This window comes from Littorina saxatilis, linkage group LG12 (assembly GCF_037325665.1).
Source record: "Littorina saxatilis isolate snail1 linkage group LG12, US_GU_Lsax_2.0, whole genome shotgun sequence".
NCBI lineage: Eukaryota > Metazoa > Mollusca > Gastropoda > Littorinimorpha > Littorinidae > Littorina > Littorina saxatilis.
Window position 1 is genome coordinate 68,944,352 of NC_090256.1, and position 17,710 is coordinate 68,962,061.

The 17,710-nt window shown below is 42.2% G+C and overlaps 1 protein-coding gene across 1 annotated transcript in view; it reads left to right on the forward strand.

The window, feature by feature from the left end:
- The first annotated feature begins 2,578 nt into the window (after nucleotides 1-2,578).
- Nucleotides 2,579-17,710, forward strand: part of LOC138982653 (protein FAM53A-like) — a 145,026-nt gene continuing 129,894 nt past the window's right edge. The window contains exon 1 of the mRNA XM_070355977.1: nucleotides 2,579-2,713. The gene's annotated coding sequence lies outside the window, so the exon portion shown is untranslated. The remainder of the gene's footprint in view (nucleotides 2,714-17,710) is intronic.

Genomic DNA, 17,710 nt, shown 5'->3' on the forward strand with positions numbered 1-17,710 from the left:
CACACACTTTGCCTTCAGTGTGAAGTTGGTCACCACTCTCTCTGTCCCTCCCAGTCAAACATCCTTGGGCATGTGGTTATGACATGTATTTAGGTGAGACAAAATATTTGTAAACTAGATGAATACCAGCTTCGTCGGACCCGGCGAAAGCCGGTTGAGTGGTGCACCCGGCTTTGCCGAGCACACCGTACGCGATTGACGCCACACGAAGGAAGGGAGATAAACGAGCAAAACACTGGAGAAGATAAGGAAGAGTTGCTGGGAATGGATGTACAGAAAAACCAAAATCGGTTCGCTGAGAGCACGTGTTGAAAATTTTCATCGAGCAGATTGTGTCTGGGGTCTACCTGAATATGCCCACCAAATTTGAAGCAGATCCATCGAGAACTTTGGCCGTGCATCGCGAAGAAAGACAGACAGACAGACAGACACAAGCCGTATATATTTGTAAAAGAAAAGATAGTAAAAATACAGAATGGTTGTAAAAGTGTAGAGGCAGTGTTGGACATCCATCAGTAAGTGGATGTGGGTGCTGCAGCGTGTTGACGGCGATTGCCGTCCAAGGTATCTTTTTACATTTAGTCAAGTTGTGTGTATGTGTAGAGCGATTCGGAGAAAACTACAGGACCGATCTTCATGAAACTGTACATGAGTGTGATATCCCCGGACGTTTTTTTGTGTGTTGATAAATGTCTTTGACGACGTCATATCCGGCTTTTTGTAATAGTTGAGGCCGCACTGTCACGCTCTCATTTTTCGATCAAATGGATTGAAATTTTGGTCAAGCAATCTTCGACAAAGGCCGGACTTTGGTATTGTATTTCAGCTTGGAGGCTTAAAAATTAGTTTGAGTTTGGTCATTAAAAATTTAAAGATTGTATTATTAAAATTATTTTTTTTATAAAACGATCCAAAAATAATTTCATCTTATTTTCTGATTCCAAAAACATAAATATGTCATATTTGGATTAAAAACCTGCTCTGAAAATTATGAAAATTATTATTAAAATTAAATTTCCCCACTCGATTTAAAAACAAGTTCATCTTATTCCTTGTCGGTTCCTGATTCCAAATACATATAGATATGATATATTAAAATTAAAAACAAGCTCAGAAAGTTGAACAGAGATACAGAAAAGCGTGCTATCCTGCTCAGCGAAACCACTACCGCGCTATTCTGGCTAGTCAATTTTACTGCCTTTGCCACGAGCAGTGGACTGACGATGCTACGAGTATACGGTCTTGGTGAGAAAAAAAATGCAGTGCGTTCAGTTTCACAGCTTAACTAAATGTATTTTCGCCTTACGCGACTTGTTTTATTTGGAAGCGGAGTTCATATGATGTGGATGAGTACACAAGGAAAGTATGCCAAATAGTTAGTGATCACTAAAACATGCATAGCTCGTTGTGTATGACAGAAGCACGTTGTACAACCAGTCATGATAATGATAAACTTTCTTGATTTGGAGTGGCTCGTGAACCGACTAGTCGGTTACGGAGCCCCCAGGCTTGGGAACTGACAGTCACAAGTAGCTGTCAAAATCGGACCTCCCTTCTTTTGCTGACATCAACATCACTTGTGCATGGCACAGTGTTACCGTAAGTGCTCCGAACATGGGAACCTTGAGATCGTGGGTTCGAGCCCTGTTTTGCTTGGTTTTTACATTTATTCAAGTTATGATTTCTGAAATCTGTCCACCTCTTTTTTTCCCTCTTTTATTCTAGTTTGCTCCATTCTTATTCCAAAGCATTTCGGTGATCGAAGATCGAAGATCACCACAACAAAGCTCACGAGTCACTGAATCTTCGTAGATGCAATGAAAAACAAACAAAAAACATATTTTTTCAGTTAAGTTATGACAAGTTGGTCCTTGTCGATTTGTGTTTCGTATAATGTTCACTATGTATCGTATATTTTGTAAGCGCCTAGGGCTATATTTAGGCGCACAAATGTTCATAATAATAAAACATACAGGTAGCTTTTGGAGAGCGTTTCCCAAGCCTGAGACTCCGTAACCGACTCGTCTGTTCTCCAGCAACGGCCTTTTTGATACATAATGTGTGAGCGTGTGTGTGTGTTTAAAGATTCACCCAGGCTGAAATAAAAGAGACTGAATTTGGTATTGAAGGGAGGCTATTACTAAAGTAAAAAGAACGTCAACATGGAGTTGTTTCCCCGAAAACAATGCCTGAGGGCAAGTACTACGCACGATTCCAAAGCTTATTCCCCAGTGTGTTATGTCAGCAATTCACTGAAATATCCTGGTCATTTGATAAATCTTGAAGCGGAGAGCTATTTGGCTTCTCTTAAAGATGTAAACTTGCATGATTGCTACTTTCGATCTCATTGCGGTCAGATTTGACACTAACTTCCCGACTGCGACTGAAGGGGTCAAGGTTACAAATTTTTTTACCGTTCACCACTTGGTCTTTTCTATGAGACGGATTGAGCGTTCTTTAAATACTGAATGGAGATATCTTCAGAATTTGATAAGATTTTGTTCAAAATAAATTCAAGTAAGGTACAGACTGAAAAAAAGTCTTGTGAGAAAAAAATCGTCTGCAGCTGCACTACGCAAGGTCATTGTCGACTGGCTTCGTGCACATGACGTCATTGGTATGCTCGGTGGAAGTCGCAGGTGCCAACATTATTTGCACGTTTTGACAGTGATCGTCGACTTTCAGAACTTCAATTTCCCGTCAGAATATCATTGTGAGTACGATCTTTCTACATACTATGATTGTGTTAAATTCGCTCATGTCCTTGCTTGGCATTTGCGGTAATGAAAATCCCAGTCGTGCGATCCATTCATCACCGCAGTTGCTAAAAATAGGCTTACTACTCCGGTTAGTGTGTAGAGCGTGGAAACAAAAGTGTGTTCATCTGGGGCATTGGGTCGTGCTGCTCCATAAAGAGACGGGATTTTCGTGGGGCTTCAGGCTTACCCCACGTTAAACAGATGCGTGTGTGCAGTTTATTTCAAAACAAATGTCTGAGGGAGAGAGAGTTAAAGGTGTAATTACATTGCTGTTGAGAAAGGTGTCAAAGGCTTGGCAAAAGTGAAATGTAAAATATGTCATCAGTTAAGTTGTAAGGGTCTGCGATTCCCAATCTGGACAGTCATTTGACAGATACAACTTGTATCTTTACACGCATCAGCCATCAGTTAGAGTCAGAGGAAAATAATGTTGCTGTAATATTTTGATCCACCAGAATCTTGTTATCTCAGTACTGTTAGTCCAAACCTCCTAAAACTGTTTCTGTAGTCAGAGGGAACTCTTCCTGGGCCCACTTGAGAACTACTTGCCCTGATTATCTTACTCTTCTATCCTTGACATACATCTTAAAATAATAGCTTTGTTTGTCAATCACTCACTGTCGAGTCATTGTAGTCACTGAAGTGCTATAACTGTTTGAGAATTGGTGTTGTTGTTGTTTTCAAAGTACAGCCCAGTGTCATTCATGTAGAAATGTATCTGATTTTGAGTCGGCAACCAAGCCATGTTTAAGGGTTGTGCAAAGATCTACTAAAAATCAACCAAGAATCATTTCATGTTACCTCCCACGAATCAGAATTATTGATGAAAACCCCCACAGCTAAGAAGTATGTATGTTGATAGAAAAGTGGTGTGAGCAACTAGAAATAATTATCACAATTTAACAAACTTTAGTTGTAACTTGTATTGTATCAAAACATCAAGCCACTCAAAATTGACCAGAAAGTTAATTTGCAAGTATTTGCACTTGCAGAGTGGAACAGTTTTCCAACTATTTGACATAACACATCCTGTGGTGGACAGTGCTGGAAGAGGAAGGTTTAATAGCTGATGAAACGTTGAATGGAGAATGGAATTTGATCTGCATGTACCCCCCGCGGGTTAGGGGGAAGAATTTACCCGATGCTCCCCAGCATGTCGTAAGAGGCGACTAACGGATTCTGTTTCTCCTTTTACCCTTGTTAAGTGTTTCTTGTATAGAATATAGTCAATTTTTGTAAAGATTTTAGTCAAGCAGTATGTAAGAAATGTTAAGTCCTTTGTACTGGAAACTTGCATTCTCCCAGTAAGGTAATATATTGTACTATGTTGCAAGCCCCTGGAGCAAATTTTTGATTAGTGCTTTTGTGAACAAGAAACAATTGACAAGTGACTCTATCCCATCTTCCCCCTTTCGTAAACCCCCCCCCCCCCCCCCCTAGCCTGAACATGTATCTCACTCATTTAAAACATTTTTTATTATTGTTTATTTTATGCCGTTTCATGCAAGGAGCGACCATTTTCCATCTCAGAATATGATCTACCCATCAGCTTCAGGGGGCCCCTGACCCCGCCAGGGAAAACATCCCCCAGGACCACCACTGGCAACCCCCCCCCCCCCCCTCCTCTTAGCCCAGTCCGGCCCTGGATTGAATAGCTGTAGTTTTGATCTTTTGTGGTCTTTGAGGAATTAAGAGATAAACGCTTAAATTTCACCATCTTAAATTTCTCAAAATCTTTTTCATACAGAAATCTGCTCAGTTTATGATGAGAGTCTAAAAAGAACGCCTCTGTTTGCATATTCTTTACAGTGGAACCCCCTTTTTGAGACACCTCAATTTAACCCTCCTTTAATTACTGTATCAGATTTTCTGTTCATAGTTATATATTATTAAACTCTGCTTTCAGATTACCTTCTTCTTAAGACTTGATAAATGCAGATTTGTGGAGGTCTTAAACTGGGGGGCGGAGAGGGGTGAGCTGGGGGGGGGGGGGGGGGGGGTCCACGTATGCGCGCTCTCTCTCTATCTTACTCTCCCCCTTTGTGTGTGTGTCTGTCTGTCTGTCCGTCTATGTCTATGAAAGATTGGCTGATTGCACACTTGCACCTTCAGCAGAACCTGCGTTTGTATACATTTGTATTTTGCGGCGGAGTCCTTTCACACCCACATTTAGCCTGGATTGTTAACTACACCCACATTCATCCTGGGTCGTTAACCACACCCACATTCAGCCTAGGTTGTTAACCACACCCCCACATTCAGCCTAGGTTGTTAACCACACCCCCACATTCAGCCTAGGTTGTTAACCACACCCACATTCAGCCTGGGTCGTTAATCACACCCACATTCAGCCTGGGTCATTAACCACACCCACATTCAGCCTGGGTCATTAACCACACCCACATTTAGCCTGGGTCGTTAACCAAACCCACATTCAGGCTGGGTCATTAACCACACCCACATTCAGCCTGGGTCGTTAACAAAACAATCTCTAAATTGGTTGCGTTTTCACATGTGGCACGAGAGTGATAGCGTTCCAGTCATTCTAAAAGTTTGTTGCCGTTGGCTATTTTCAGGAAAAGACGAAGAAGCTAAGCAAAGTTGAAAACGATTTGTTGAAAACCTTCTGGACTGCATATATGTCTCGCCCCCAAGAATCTTGTCAAGAATTATGTATATTTTGGCAGCTGACTTTCAGCCCCTGGTCTGTTTATATAGACAAACCATGTTCGGAATGGGTGTGTTGAACATTAGTCGGAATTTGTTCTCCACGGATGATGGGCGTACCTGTACTATCGCTTGTAGCAGTGCTTTACCTGGCAGACTGTGGCATCAGGTAGTCCAGTGCTTTACCTGGCAGACCGTGGCATCAGGTAGTCCAGTGCTTTTACCTGGCAGACCGTGGCATCAGGTAGTCCAGTGCTTTTACCTGGCAGACTGTGGCATCAGGTAGTCCAGTGCTTTTACCTGGCAGACCGTGGCATCAGGTAGTCCAGTGCTTTTACCTGGCAGACTGTGGCATCAGGTAGTCCAGTGCTTTTACCTGGCAGACTGTGGCATCAGGTAGTCCAGTACTTTTACCTGGCAGACCGTGGCATCAGGTAGTCCAGTGCTTTTACGTGGCATCAGGTAGTCCAGTGCTTTTACCTGTCAGACCGTGGCATCAGGTAGTCCAGTGCTTTTACCTGGCAGACCGTGGCATCAGGTAGTCCAGTGCTTTACCTGGCAGACTGTGGCATCAGGTAGTCCAGTGCTTTACCTGGCACCGTGGCATCAGGTAGTCCAGTGCTTTACCTGGCAGACTGTGGCATCAGGTAGTCCAGTGCTTTTACCTGGCAGACCGTGGCATCAGGTAGTCCAGTCCACTGTCTGACTTCTTTTCGCGAACTGACAAATGTAAACTTGGAGCTGGTTCAGAAAACATGTTTAGCAAATACCTGGACTGACTTCCCCCATCATGGCAATCACTCTCCCTGGAGAAACCCACAGCATTGTGCGGTACTGACTGATGTTGTAGTTCTTATGTGGGTTTTTTTGAGTCACTTGAGAAAAAGTGACTCTATGTAATCGGTCAGTGTTAGTCTGTCCGGCCGGCCGTCCGGCCGGCCGTCCGTCCGGCCGTCCGTAGACACCACCTTAACGTTGGACTTTTCTCGGAAACTATCAAAGCGATCGGGCTCATATTTTGTTTAGTCGTGACCTCCAATGACCTCTACACTTTAACGATGGTTTTGTTGACCTTTGACCTTTTTCAAGGTCACAGGTCAGCGTCAAAGGAAAAATTAGACATTTTATATCTTTGACAAAGTTCATCGGATGTGATTGAAACTTTGTAGGATTATTCTTTACATCAAAGTATTTACATCTGTAGCCTTTTACGAACGTTATCAGAAAAACAAGGGAGATAACTAGCCTTTTCTGTTCGGCAACACACAACTTAACGTTGGGCTTTTCTCGGAAACTATAAAAGTGACCGGGCTCAAATTTTATGTGAACGTGACTCATTGTGTTGTGAATAGCAATTTCTTCCTGTCCATCTGATGCCTCATATAATATTCAGAACTGCGAAAGTGACTCGATCGAGCGTTTGCTCTTCTTGTTCTGTCGGAATTTATGAAACATCAAGTAGAGGTTTTAATTGCAGGGTAGTGGCAAAGAGCCCTTTGGTTGTAGGTAGCGAGTACTGTGTAGCAGACAGCGCCTGTCTCGCTCACTTTGCTGTGAGTGAAATGAATTGGTTTGATGATGTTGGCACTCGACTCCCTGGGAAAATCATTCCCTTTCTCCGCCACAAATCTCGCCACGATTTCAGATTGTAAAGAGCATCCTACCATTTTGACATATGCCAAACATCAACTTGGTCGGAGTAGAGCATCATTTCATTCAGACACACACCAAACACCATCAACCTGGTCGGAGTAGAGCATCATTTCATTCAGACACACACCAAACACCATCAACCTGGTCGGAGTAGAGCATCATTTCATTCAGACACACACCAAACACCATCAACCTGGTCGGAATAGCGCATCATTTCATTCAGACACACACCAAACACCATCAACCTGGTCGGAATAGAGCATCATTTCATTCAGACACACACCAAACACCATCAACCTGGTCGGAGTAGAGCATCATTTTATTCAGACACACACCAAACACCATCAACCTGGTCGGAATAGAGCATCATTTTATTCAGACACACACCAAACACCATCAACCTGGTCGGAGTAGAGCATCATTTTATTCAGACACACACCAAACACCATCAACCTGGTCGGAGTAGAGCATCATTTCATTCAGACACACACCAAACACCATCAACCTGGTCGGAGTAGAGCATCATTTCATTCAGACACACACCAAACACCATCAACCTGGTCGGAGTAGAGCATCATTTCATTCAGACACACACCAAACACCATCAACCTGGTCGGAGTAGAGCATCATTTCATTCAGACACAGGCAGGGGAAGACCTGGAGCCAGATCGAAAGGGCAGCCCAGGACCGTGTCGGATGGAGAATTGTCGTCGATGGCCTATGCTCCCCCGGGGGTTCATAATGGCCTAAGTAAAAGTAAGTAAGTACACACCAAACACCATCAACCTGGTCGGAGTAGAGCATCATTTCATTCAGACACACACCAAACACCATCAACCTGGTCGGAGTAGAGCATCATTTTATTCAAACACACACCAAACACCATCAACCTGGTCGGAATAGAGCATCATTTCATTCAGACACACACCAAACACCAACAACCTGGTCGGAATCGAGCATCATTTTATTTAGACACTGTGAAATTAACGAACCTGTTTAGCGCGGTAGTGGTTGCGCTGTGCTGCATAACACGCTTTTCTGTACGTCTCTTCGTTTTAACTTTCTGAGCGTGTTTTTAATCCAAACATATCATATCTATATGTTTTTGGAATCAGGAACCTACAAGGAATAAGATGAAATTGTTTTTAAATCGATTTCGGAAATTTTATTTTAATCATAATTTTTATATTTTTAATTTTCAGAGCTTGTTTTTAATCCGAATATAACATATTTATTTGTTTTTGGAATCAGAAAATGATGAAAAATAAGATGAACGTAATTTTGGAAATAATTTTAATTACAATTTTCCAGATTTTTAATGACCAAAGTCATAAATTAAGTTTTAAGCCTCCAAGCTGAAATGCAATACCAAAGTCCGGCCTTCGACGAAGATTCCTTTGCCAAAATTTCAATCAATTTGATTGAAAAATAAGGGTGTGACAGTGCCGCCTCAACTTTTACAAAATGCCGGATATGACGTCATCAGAGACATTTATCGAAAAAATTAAAAAAACCAGCTGGGGATATCATACCCAGGAACTCTCATGTGAAATTTCATAAAGATCGGTCCAGTAGTTTACTCTGAATCGCTCTACACACACGCACACGCACAGACAGACAGACAGACACACACACACACACACACACACACATACACCACGACCCTCATCTCGATTCCCCCTCTATGTTAAAACATTTAGTCAAAACTTGACTAAATGTAAAAAGATATAGCAAGATGATGCCTGACGCTCCGTGAATATGGCGGCACGCTAGCACCTAAAGTGATAGTTATGATAATCACTGTCAGTTTGTATTGTCACTCATATTACTTAAATCATCGTCAGTTTTGTATTGGCACTCATACTTATGGAAATCACAATCAGTTTTGTTAGAGTCACTGAGAGTTGAAAGTGTTACTGCTAAATCACCTGTGTTTCACAGTTAGTGATGAGTATAGTTAATATGTTAGAGGATGCCGTGTGCCACCAGATAAGTACATGTAATACTCGCAGAACATTTCAAACAATACCATTTTCTTTTTGCTGCTACTGTACCGACAGAGATATTGTCCAAAAATGTGAATGACGTGTACAATGGTCATTGTTTTTGTAACTGGCTGTGGTAATTATGATTGGCTGATAATTGATATCACTTTTTGTTGCCTGTGTGGGTAACCCTGGGTCACGGTTCAGGTGGCATATTAGTAATTAGTTCCAATAATACTTTTATTGATTAGCGCCAAAGGTGTTTACCTGTAATTCTCTTGTAAGGTGTCAGTTATTCAGCGATATTGTTTGTTATTATCAGCCTTAGCAAATATCACTGTGATATCAGTACTTTTCACTTTTGGTTAATCTTTCTGACGACTGACATACTTGCGCCAAAATACTTATTTTGATGGGATGACTGCACAGCGTTCTGTGTAGCTGTCGTCGGTAGGCATGTTACACTGTCAAAGATGTTCATGTTTTCTTGTCGTTTTTATTTTGGCACAGCATTCAACCCCTAGATTGTGTTCCAGTGTTGTGTCATTATGAGTGACAATAAGTAAAGACGGCGTGATCTTTGCCAGGGAGCAGTGTTGTGTGTCATTATGAGTGACAATAAGTAAAGACGGCGTGATCTTTGCCAGGGAGCAGTGTTGTGTGTCATTATGAGTGACAATAAGTAAAGACGGCGTGATCTTTGCCAGGGAGCAGTGTTGTGTGTCACTATGAGTGACAATAAGTAAAGACGGCGTGATCTTTGCCAGGGAGCAGTGTTGAGTGTCACTATGAGTGACAATAAGTAAAAACGGCGTGATCTTTGCCAGGGAGCAGTGTTGTGTGTCATTATGAGTGACAATAAGTAAAGACGGCGTGATCTTTGCCAGGGAGCAGTGTTGTGTGTCACTATGAGTGACAATAAGTAAAGACGGCGTGATCTTTGCCAGGGAGCAGTGTTGTGTGTCACTATGAGTGACAATAAGTAAAGACGGCGTGATCTTTGCCAGGGAGCAGTGTTGTGTGTCATTATGAGTGACAATAAGTAAAGACGGCGTGATCTTTGCCAGGGAGCAGTGTTGTGTGTCATTATGAGTGAAAATAAGTAAGGACGGCGTGATCTTTGCCAGGGAGCAGTGTTGTGTGTCACTATGAGTGACAATAAGTAAAGACGGCGTGATCTTTGCCAGGGAGCAGTGTTGTGTGTCACTATGAGTGAAAATAAGTAAAGACGGCGTGATCTTTGCCAGGGAGCAGTGTTGTGTGTCATTATGAGTGACAATAAGTAAAGACGGCGTGATCTTTGCCAGGGAGCAGTGTTGTGTGTCACTATGAGTGACAATAAGTAAGGACGGCGTGATCTTTGCCAGGGAGCAGTGTTGTGTGTCACTATGAGTGACAATAAGTAAGGGCGGCGTGATCTTTGCCAGGGAGCAGTGTTGTGTGTCATTATGAGTGACAATAAGTAAAGACGGCGTGATCTTTGCCAGGGAGCAGTGTTGTGTGTCATTATGAGTGAAAATAAGTAAGGACGGCGTGATCTTTGCCAGGGAGCAGTGTTGTGTGTCACTATGAGTGACAATAAGTAAAGACGGCGTGATCTTTGCCAGGGAGCAGTGTTGTGTGTCATTATGAATATGAGTGACAATAAGTAAAGACGGCGTGATCTTTGCCAGGGAGCAGTGTTGTGTGTCATTATGAGTGACAATAAGTAAAGACGGCGTGATCTTTGCCAGGGAGCAGTGTTGTGTGTCATTATATGAGTGACAATAAGTAAGGACGACGTGATCTTTGCCAGGGAGCAGTGTTGTGTGTCATTATGAGTGAAAATAAGTAAGGACGGCGTGATCTTTGCCAGGGAGCAGTGTTGTGTGTCACTATGAGTGACAATAAGTAAAGACTGCGTGATCTTTGCCAGGGAGCAGTGTTGTGTGTCATTATGAATATGAGTGACAATAAGTAAAGACGGCTGGTTTTTGCCAGGGAGCAGTGTTGTGTGTCATTATGAGTGACAATAAGTAAAGACGGCGTGATCTTTGCCAGGGAGCAGTGTTGTGATGAGTGACAATAAGTAAAGACGGCGTGATCTTTGCCAGGGAGCAGTGTTGTGTGTCATTATGAGTGACAATAAGTAAGGACGGCGTGGTTTTTGCCAGTGAGCAGTTTTGTGTGTCATTATGAGTGAAAATAAGTAAAGACGGCGTGATCTTTGCCAGGGAGCAGTGTTGTGTGTCATTATGAGTGAAAATAAGTAAGGACGGCGTGATCTTTGCCAGGGAGCAGTGTTGTGTGTCATTATGAGTGACAATAAGTAAAGACGGCGTGATCTTTGCCAGGGAGCAGTGTTGTGTGTCATTATGAGTGACAATAAGTAAGGACGGCGTGATCTTTGCCAGGGAGCCGTGTTGTGTGTCATTATGAGTGAAAATAAGTAAGGACGGCGTGATCTTTGCCAGGGAGCAGTGTTGTGTGTCATTATGAGTGAAAATAAGTAAGGACGGCGTGATCTTTGCCAGTGAGCAGTGTTGTGTGTCATTATGAGTGAAAATAAGTAAGGACGGCGTGGTTTTTGCCAGTGAGCAGTGTTGGCACTGGTGGGCCGCCATAGATGTAGGCAGGGAGCCAACACGGTGCCCTCCTGGCGAGGCCTGATGCTAGCGGGCAGGGGGGGGGGGGGGGGGTGCACTGGAAGAGAAATGATCAACAGTGCAATCCAGACCCGCTCATTCCTGCAACTTTCTCACGCTTCTTCCCTGTCTGGGACAGATATAGCCTCCAACCCCTGCCATCGCTGTCTCTGTCTCTCTCTATGTGTCTCTGTCTCTTTCTTCACAATCTCTCTCTCTCTCTCTCTCTCTCTCTCTCTCTCTCTCTCTCTCTCTCTCTCTCTCTCTCTCTCTCTCTCTCTCTCTCTGCCACACAACCTTGGCTCGTAGAGTGTCCCAATGGTTGTTTTTTTCCCGTTTTATTGTTGGGATGGACAGGTGCTCGACTGAAAAAGGTATACTGAGTGGCTGCGGGGGTAGATATAATGTAAAGATCTATCATTGAAAGGGGGTAGATATAATGTATAGATATATCATTGAAAGGGGGTAGATATAATGTATAGATCTGTCATTGAACCCAGTGCGAGCAGAGCGTTGACGAGCCTCTATCCATAGATCTATTAATGAACCCAGCGCCAGCAGAGCGTTGACGAGCCTCTATCCATCATTTAACAGGGGTAGATATAAAGTATAGATCTATCATTGAACAGGGGTAGATATAAAGTATCTATCATCGAACAGGGGTAGATATAAAGTATCTATGATCGAACGGTGATAGTCATTATTTTGTTAAAGGCACAGTATGCCTCCCGTAAACCATCACAGATACTGTCAGGCTTTTACACACAGTACAAACACCCTTTCATTTAAACACTCACCGCTTGAGAACATCCTAGGTGCCCTCCGTAAAGAGCGAGCAATTTTCAAAGAATTTATTTTTGCGTGGTTTATCTTACCCCTGAGCCATCGTGAACCCGTGTGATCCAATTTCCCTTTTTCACAATGCAGTCGTCAGTTAGTAATTTGAATGCGACTCGCTGTGAGCTTATCTGCAATAGCACGTTATTATGTAACTCTGACTATGCACGAAACAAACGGCTGTGGTTCACAAGAACTCTCGCGATTGCTTTTGACTGTTCAGAGGAACTGGCGATAGGCTTAAAACCGACGTCTGCTACGAGAACCACGACCTTGCGTGACCCTGCTTCCGGGCATTTCTTTTTTTCAAACTTTCAAAACTTCGAATTGTACTGATCTTGTCTTGATGAAAAAAGAAATCTTTTATGATTTAAGAATGTTCGTGTAACAAGCTGTCAATTTATTATTTAGATTTTAAAAGTTAGGTCTAGCGCCAAAACGCACCACGGTCCGATTGTGTGAGGAGACAATCCGCAAAATTAATTATTTGAAAATTGCTCGCTCTTTTCGTAGGGCACCTAGGATGTTCCCGTTTGGTGAGCGTTCAAATGGAAGGGTGTTTGTACTGTGTGTAAAAGCCTGACAGTATATGTGATGGTTTACGGGAGGCGCACTGTGCCTTTAATCTTGTGGGATATTGTATGGACGATAAGTGAAACTATAACCAACCAACCAAGCATCTTTTGTGACAGTATTTATGATAAATAAACCAGCCAATCAAACCCAGCTCGAGCAGAGTGTTGACGAGCCCCCCCCCCCCCCCCCCCCCCCCCCCCCCATTCCATGGATTTTCCTGACGGTCAGAGAATCGACATTCCTGCAGACCCTTCACTCAATATATTATTTTCCTCGACATCACAGGAACAACAATCCTGCAAAAGTCTGCCCACGTAGTAAGCTTGTAGCATGACTCATCCGGATTTGACAGACATTAGCGATTTTGTTTCTTGATTTGCATTAGCCTTCTTTCCACACTCAGTCTTGCTTTGGAATTGCAGACTAGGCGTTCGACGACTCGCAAGCTTCTGGTCGGTGCCCAGATAAGCGAAGCTTAGTGAAGTAGTGATTATATCTTTTTTCTTCCAACATTTTTAAATCGCCATTATCAATCACTAATTGGTTAGTTTTGCTGGTTAGTGTGACGTCACTACGCAGTATGTTAATCTGATTCCTTCTCCCAGTCGTTGTGACTCCGGTTTTCTGCTTTCTGATAATTATGTTCCTGAGCCAGGCAGTGTTTTTCCTCCAAAGTATATTAACCATCAAATCAGTGCATTTCCTTTAAATAGCTCTAAGTCATGTCCCAATTATGAGTGTGCAGTGTGTCGTAAATGTTCTATTTTATCGCTGCCTATTTGTAGAAATATTTTATGTTAGAATATTTCGTCCAATTTTCGTCTTTTATTGTTACTTTGCCTCGGCTGTGTTGTGCAGCCTTTTCCAGCTGGCGTTTTACAGGGATAGTTTGATTTGACGCGCCTGCACAGTGGCACGAGTTGCACGAGACGTGGTGCCAGGCCTCCCCAGGTGTGCTGCAATGGTCGGTAATCAGGCGCACATCTCTTTGATACAACGCTCCATATACAGCTACTTGCCCCTTTACGTGTCTGTCGGGGGGGGGGGGGGGGGGGGGGGGTATTTGATGTATTGCGCTTACTTATTTGATATCGGCTTGGCACCGTTAGAAAGCTTGCTCTAATGTATCTTTATTACGAAGCTTAGAAGGTTTCGTTGGAAATGAATTTCTGCAAGGCACAGTTATGTCAAAATGTTTAGTTTTCCTTAACCATGACATTAGAAAACAAGTCGCGTAAGGCGAAATTACTACATTTAGTCAAGCTGTGGAACTCACAGAATGAAACTGAACGCACTGCTTTTTTGACTCACATGCGAAGCAAAAGTGAGTCTATGTACTCACCCGAGTCGTCCGTCCGTCCGTCCGTCCGTCCGTCCGTCCCGGCGTCCGTCCGTCCGTCCGGAAAACTTTAACGTTGGATTTTCTTGGACACTATTAAGTCTATCAACACCTGATGTGGCCTGATGGTGTATGGTTACAAGATCTCAAAAAACATGTGCGGCAACTTGACCTCACTTCAAGTTCAAGGTCACAGGGGCCGTAATTGTTGTCTTAAAAACAATTTTTCACATTTTCGCATTTTTTTCTGAAGTTATCGAGAATGGCAACCTTAGCTATGTATGCTATACAGGGCAATGTAAGCCCTATCTTTGGACACCAGTTTGGTTGACCTTGCTTCAAGGTCAAGGTCGCAAGGGTCCTTTAAAGTTGGATTGTATACATATTTTGAAGTGACCTTGACCCTGAACTATGGAAGATAACTGTTTCAAACTTAAAAATTATGTGGGGCACATGTTATGCTTTCATCATGAGACACATTTGGTCACATATGATCAAGGTCAAGGTCACTTTGACCCTTATGAAATGTGACCAAAATAAGGTAGTGAACCACTAAAAGTGACCATATCTCATGGTAGAAAGAGCCAATAAGCACCATTGTACTTCCTATGTCTTGAATTAACAGCTTTGTGTTGCATGACCTTGGATGTATTTTGGTAGGAAAAATGTGTAAAGCAGTTCTTAGTGTATGATGTCATTGCTAGGTTTAGTTATTTGACCTTGACCCTGAAGGTCAAGGTCATGTAAAGGTCAAGGTCAAGCATGTGAGTCGTATGGGCTTTGCCCTTCTTGTTTCACAATGACCGTAGTCCGCCGCTCGTGCAAAAGGCAGTGAATCATAATTTTTATATTTTCAATTTTCAGAGCTTGTTTTTAATCCTGATATAACATATTTATATGTTTTTGGAATCAGAAAATGATGAAGAATAAGATGATCGTAATTTTGGATCGTTTTATAAAAAAATAATTTTAATTACAATTTTCAGATTGTTAATGACTAAAGTCATTAATTAATTTTTAAGCCTCCGAACTGAAATGCAATACCAAAGTCCGGCCTTCGTCGAAGATCGCTTGGCCAAAATTTGAATCAATTTTTTACAAAAAGCCGGATATGATGTTATCAAAGACATTTATCAAAAAAATGAAGAAAAAAACATCTGGTGTTGTCATCATTTTCACGAGTTTTCATTCACAAGCACCTGGGAAATAAATCTCATGTTCCCCGGGGAATAAATCCCCGGTTACCATAGTTGCAGGAAGCCCTATTACATGGATAATCAAAAGCAAACCCAATAGAAACGCTCGAGGATTCTTCGGCTCTTTTCATTGGCGTTTCCCCAGACCTAAACAGACGACACGACACTGCTTTGCAAAGTTCCAAAAGCCAACTGGCAAACTGGCAAAAGTAAACAAAAAAACAAAACTACTTCAATAAATTCATCACAAACAAATGAAACCTACCGATATGTTATGTCTTCTTACAAAGTCATGGAGTGCGTGTATCTTTGTGTGAGAAACACAAACATCAAGTTCAAGTCAAACCAATTGACCCCCGACACACACATTTTGACCCGTGCACAAGACGTTGTATTGATAAACGAAGCACAAATAAGAAATAACAAGTCGCGTAAGGCGAAAATACAATATTTAGTCAAGTAGCTGTCGAACTCACAGAATGAAACTGAACGCAACGCAACGCAGCAAGACCGTATACTCGTAGCATCGTCACTCCACCGCCCGTGGCAAAGGCAGTGCACGTGGAATTGACAAGAAGAGCGGGGTATTCGTTGCGCTGAGAAGGATAGCACGCTTTTCTGTACCTCTCTTCGTTTTAACTTTCTGAGCGTGTTTTTAATCCAAACATATCATATCTATATATTTTTGGAATCAGGAACCGACAAGGAATAAGATGAAAGTGTTTTTAAATTGATTTCGAAAAAAAAATTTTGATAATAATTTTTATATATTTAATTTTCAGAGCTTGTTTTTAATCCAAATATAACATATTTATATGTTTTTGGAATCAGCAAATGATGGAGAATAAGATAAACGTAAATTTGGATCGTTTTATAAATTTTTATTTTTTTTTACAATTTTCAGATTTTTAATGACCAAAGTCATTAATTAATTTTTAAGCCACCAAGCTGAAATGCAATACCGAACCCCGGGCTTCGTCGAAGAGTACTTGACCAAAATTTCAACCAATTTGGTTGAAAAATGAGGGCGTGACAGTGCCGCCTCAACTTTCACGAAAAGCCGGATATGACGTCATCAAAGACATTTATCAAAAAAATGAAAAAAAACGTTCGGGGATTTCATACCCAGGAACTCTCATGTCAAATTTCATAAAGATCGGTCCAGTAGTTTAGTCTGAATCGCTCTACACACACACACACACGCACGCACACACACACACACACACACACGCACGCACATACACCACGACCCTCGTTTCGATTCCCCCTCGATGTTAAAATATTTAGTCAAAACTTGACTAAATATAAATAAAAGCAAAGAAAATAGCAAGAAGGCATGCAAACATCTCACAAAGCCGAGCAAGCAGATTGACAGGTCAAATGAAAAACAAAGAGGTACTGAGTCGGAAACAAGATCGCGATTCTTTCCTTCGCTGCACGACGCAAATCTTCTGTGACCCGTTTGACCCAACGTAGCTTCCACATTCGATTACTAAGCTTAATACTCACAACTGAAAGCCGAGGGAGTGGAATACCGAGATGAACAAACAGAACTGTGCATCCTCAAACCTGACATGTTCATCCCAACATTTTATGAACTCAAAAATACAGAAAGTTGCTTTCACACGCCAGCTTTGATTGCCAGTGGTTATCCGCACGGAACTCGTGTGGTTATCAGCACGGAACCCGTGTTTCAAAGCATGGCTCCCTGTGTTGATTGTTATCTTATTTTCTCACTACCAAAATGATGACAAAAACGATGTTTGGTGGTTTGTTGTCAGACCAGCTTTTTTTGTCGGTCCTCGGGGGGCATATCGACTTTTGTTTCATATTTATTGACCGCGGCCTTCAATAAATATGAAACAAAAGACGATATGCTCCCCCTCGGACGACAAAAAAGCTGGTCTGTCAACAACCCATCAAACATCTTATAATATCATACCCAGGAACTCTCATGTAAAATTTCATAAAGATCGGTCCAGTGGTTTACTCTGAATCGCTCTTCACACACACACACACACACATACACCACGACCCTCGTCTCGATTCCCCCTCTATGTTAAAACATTTAGTC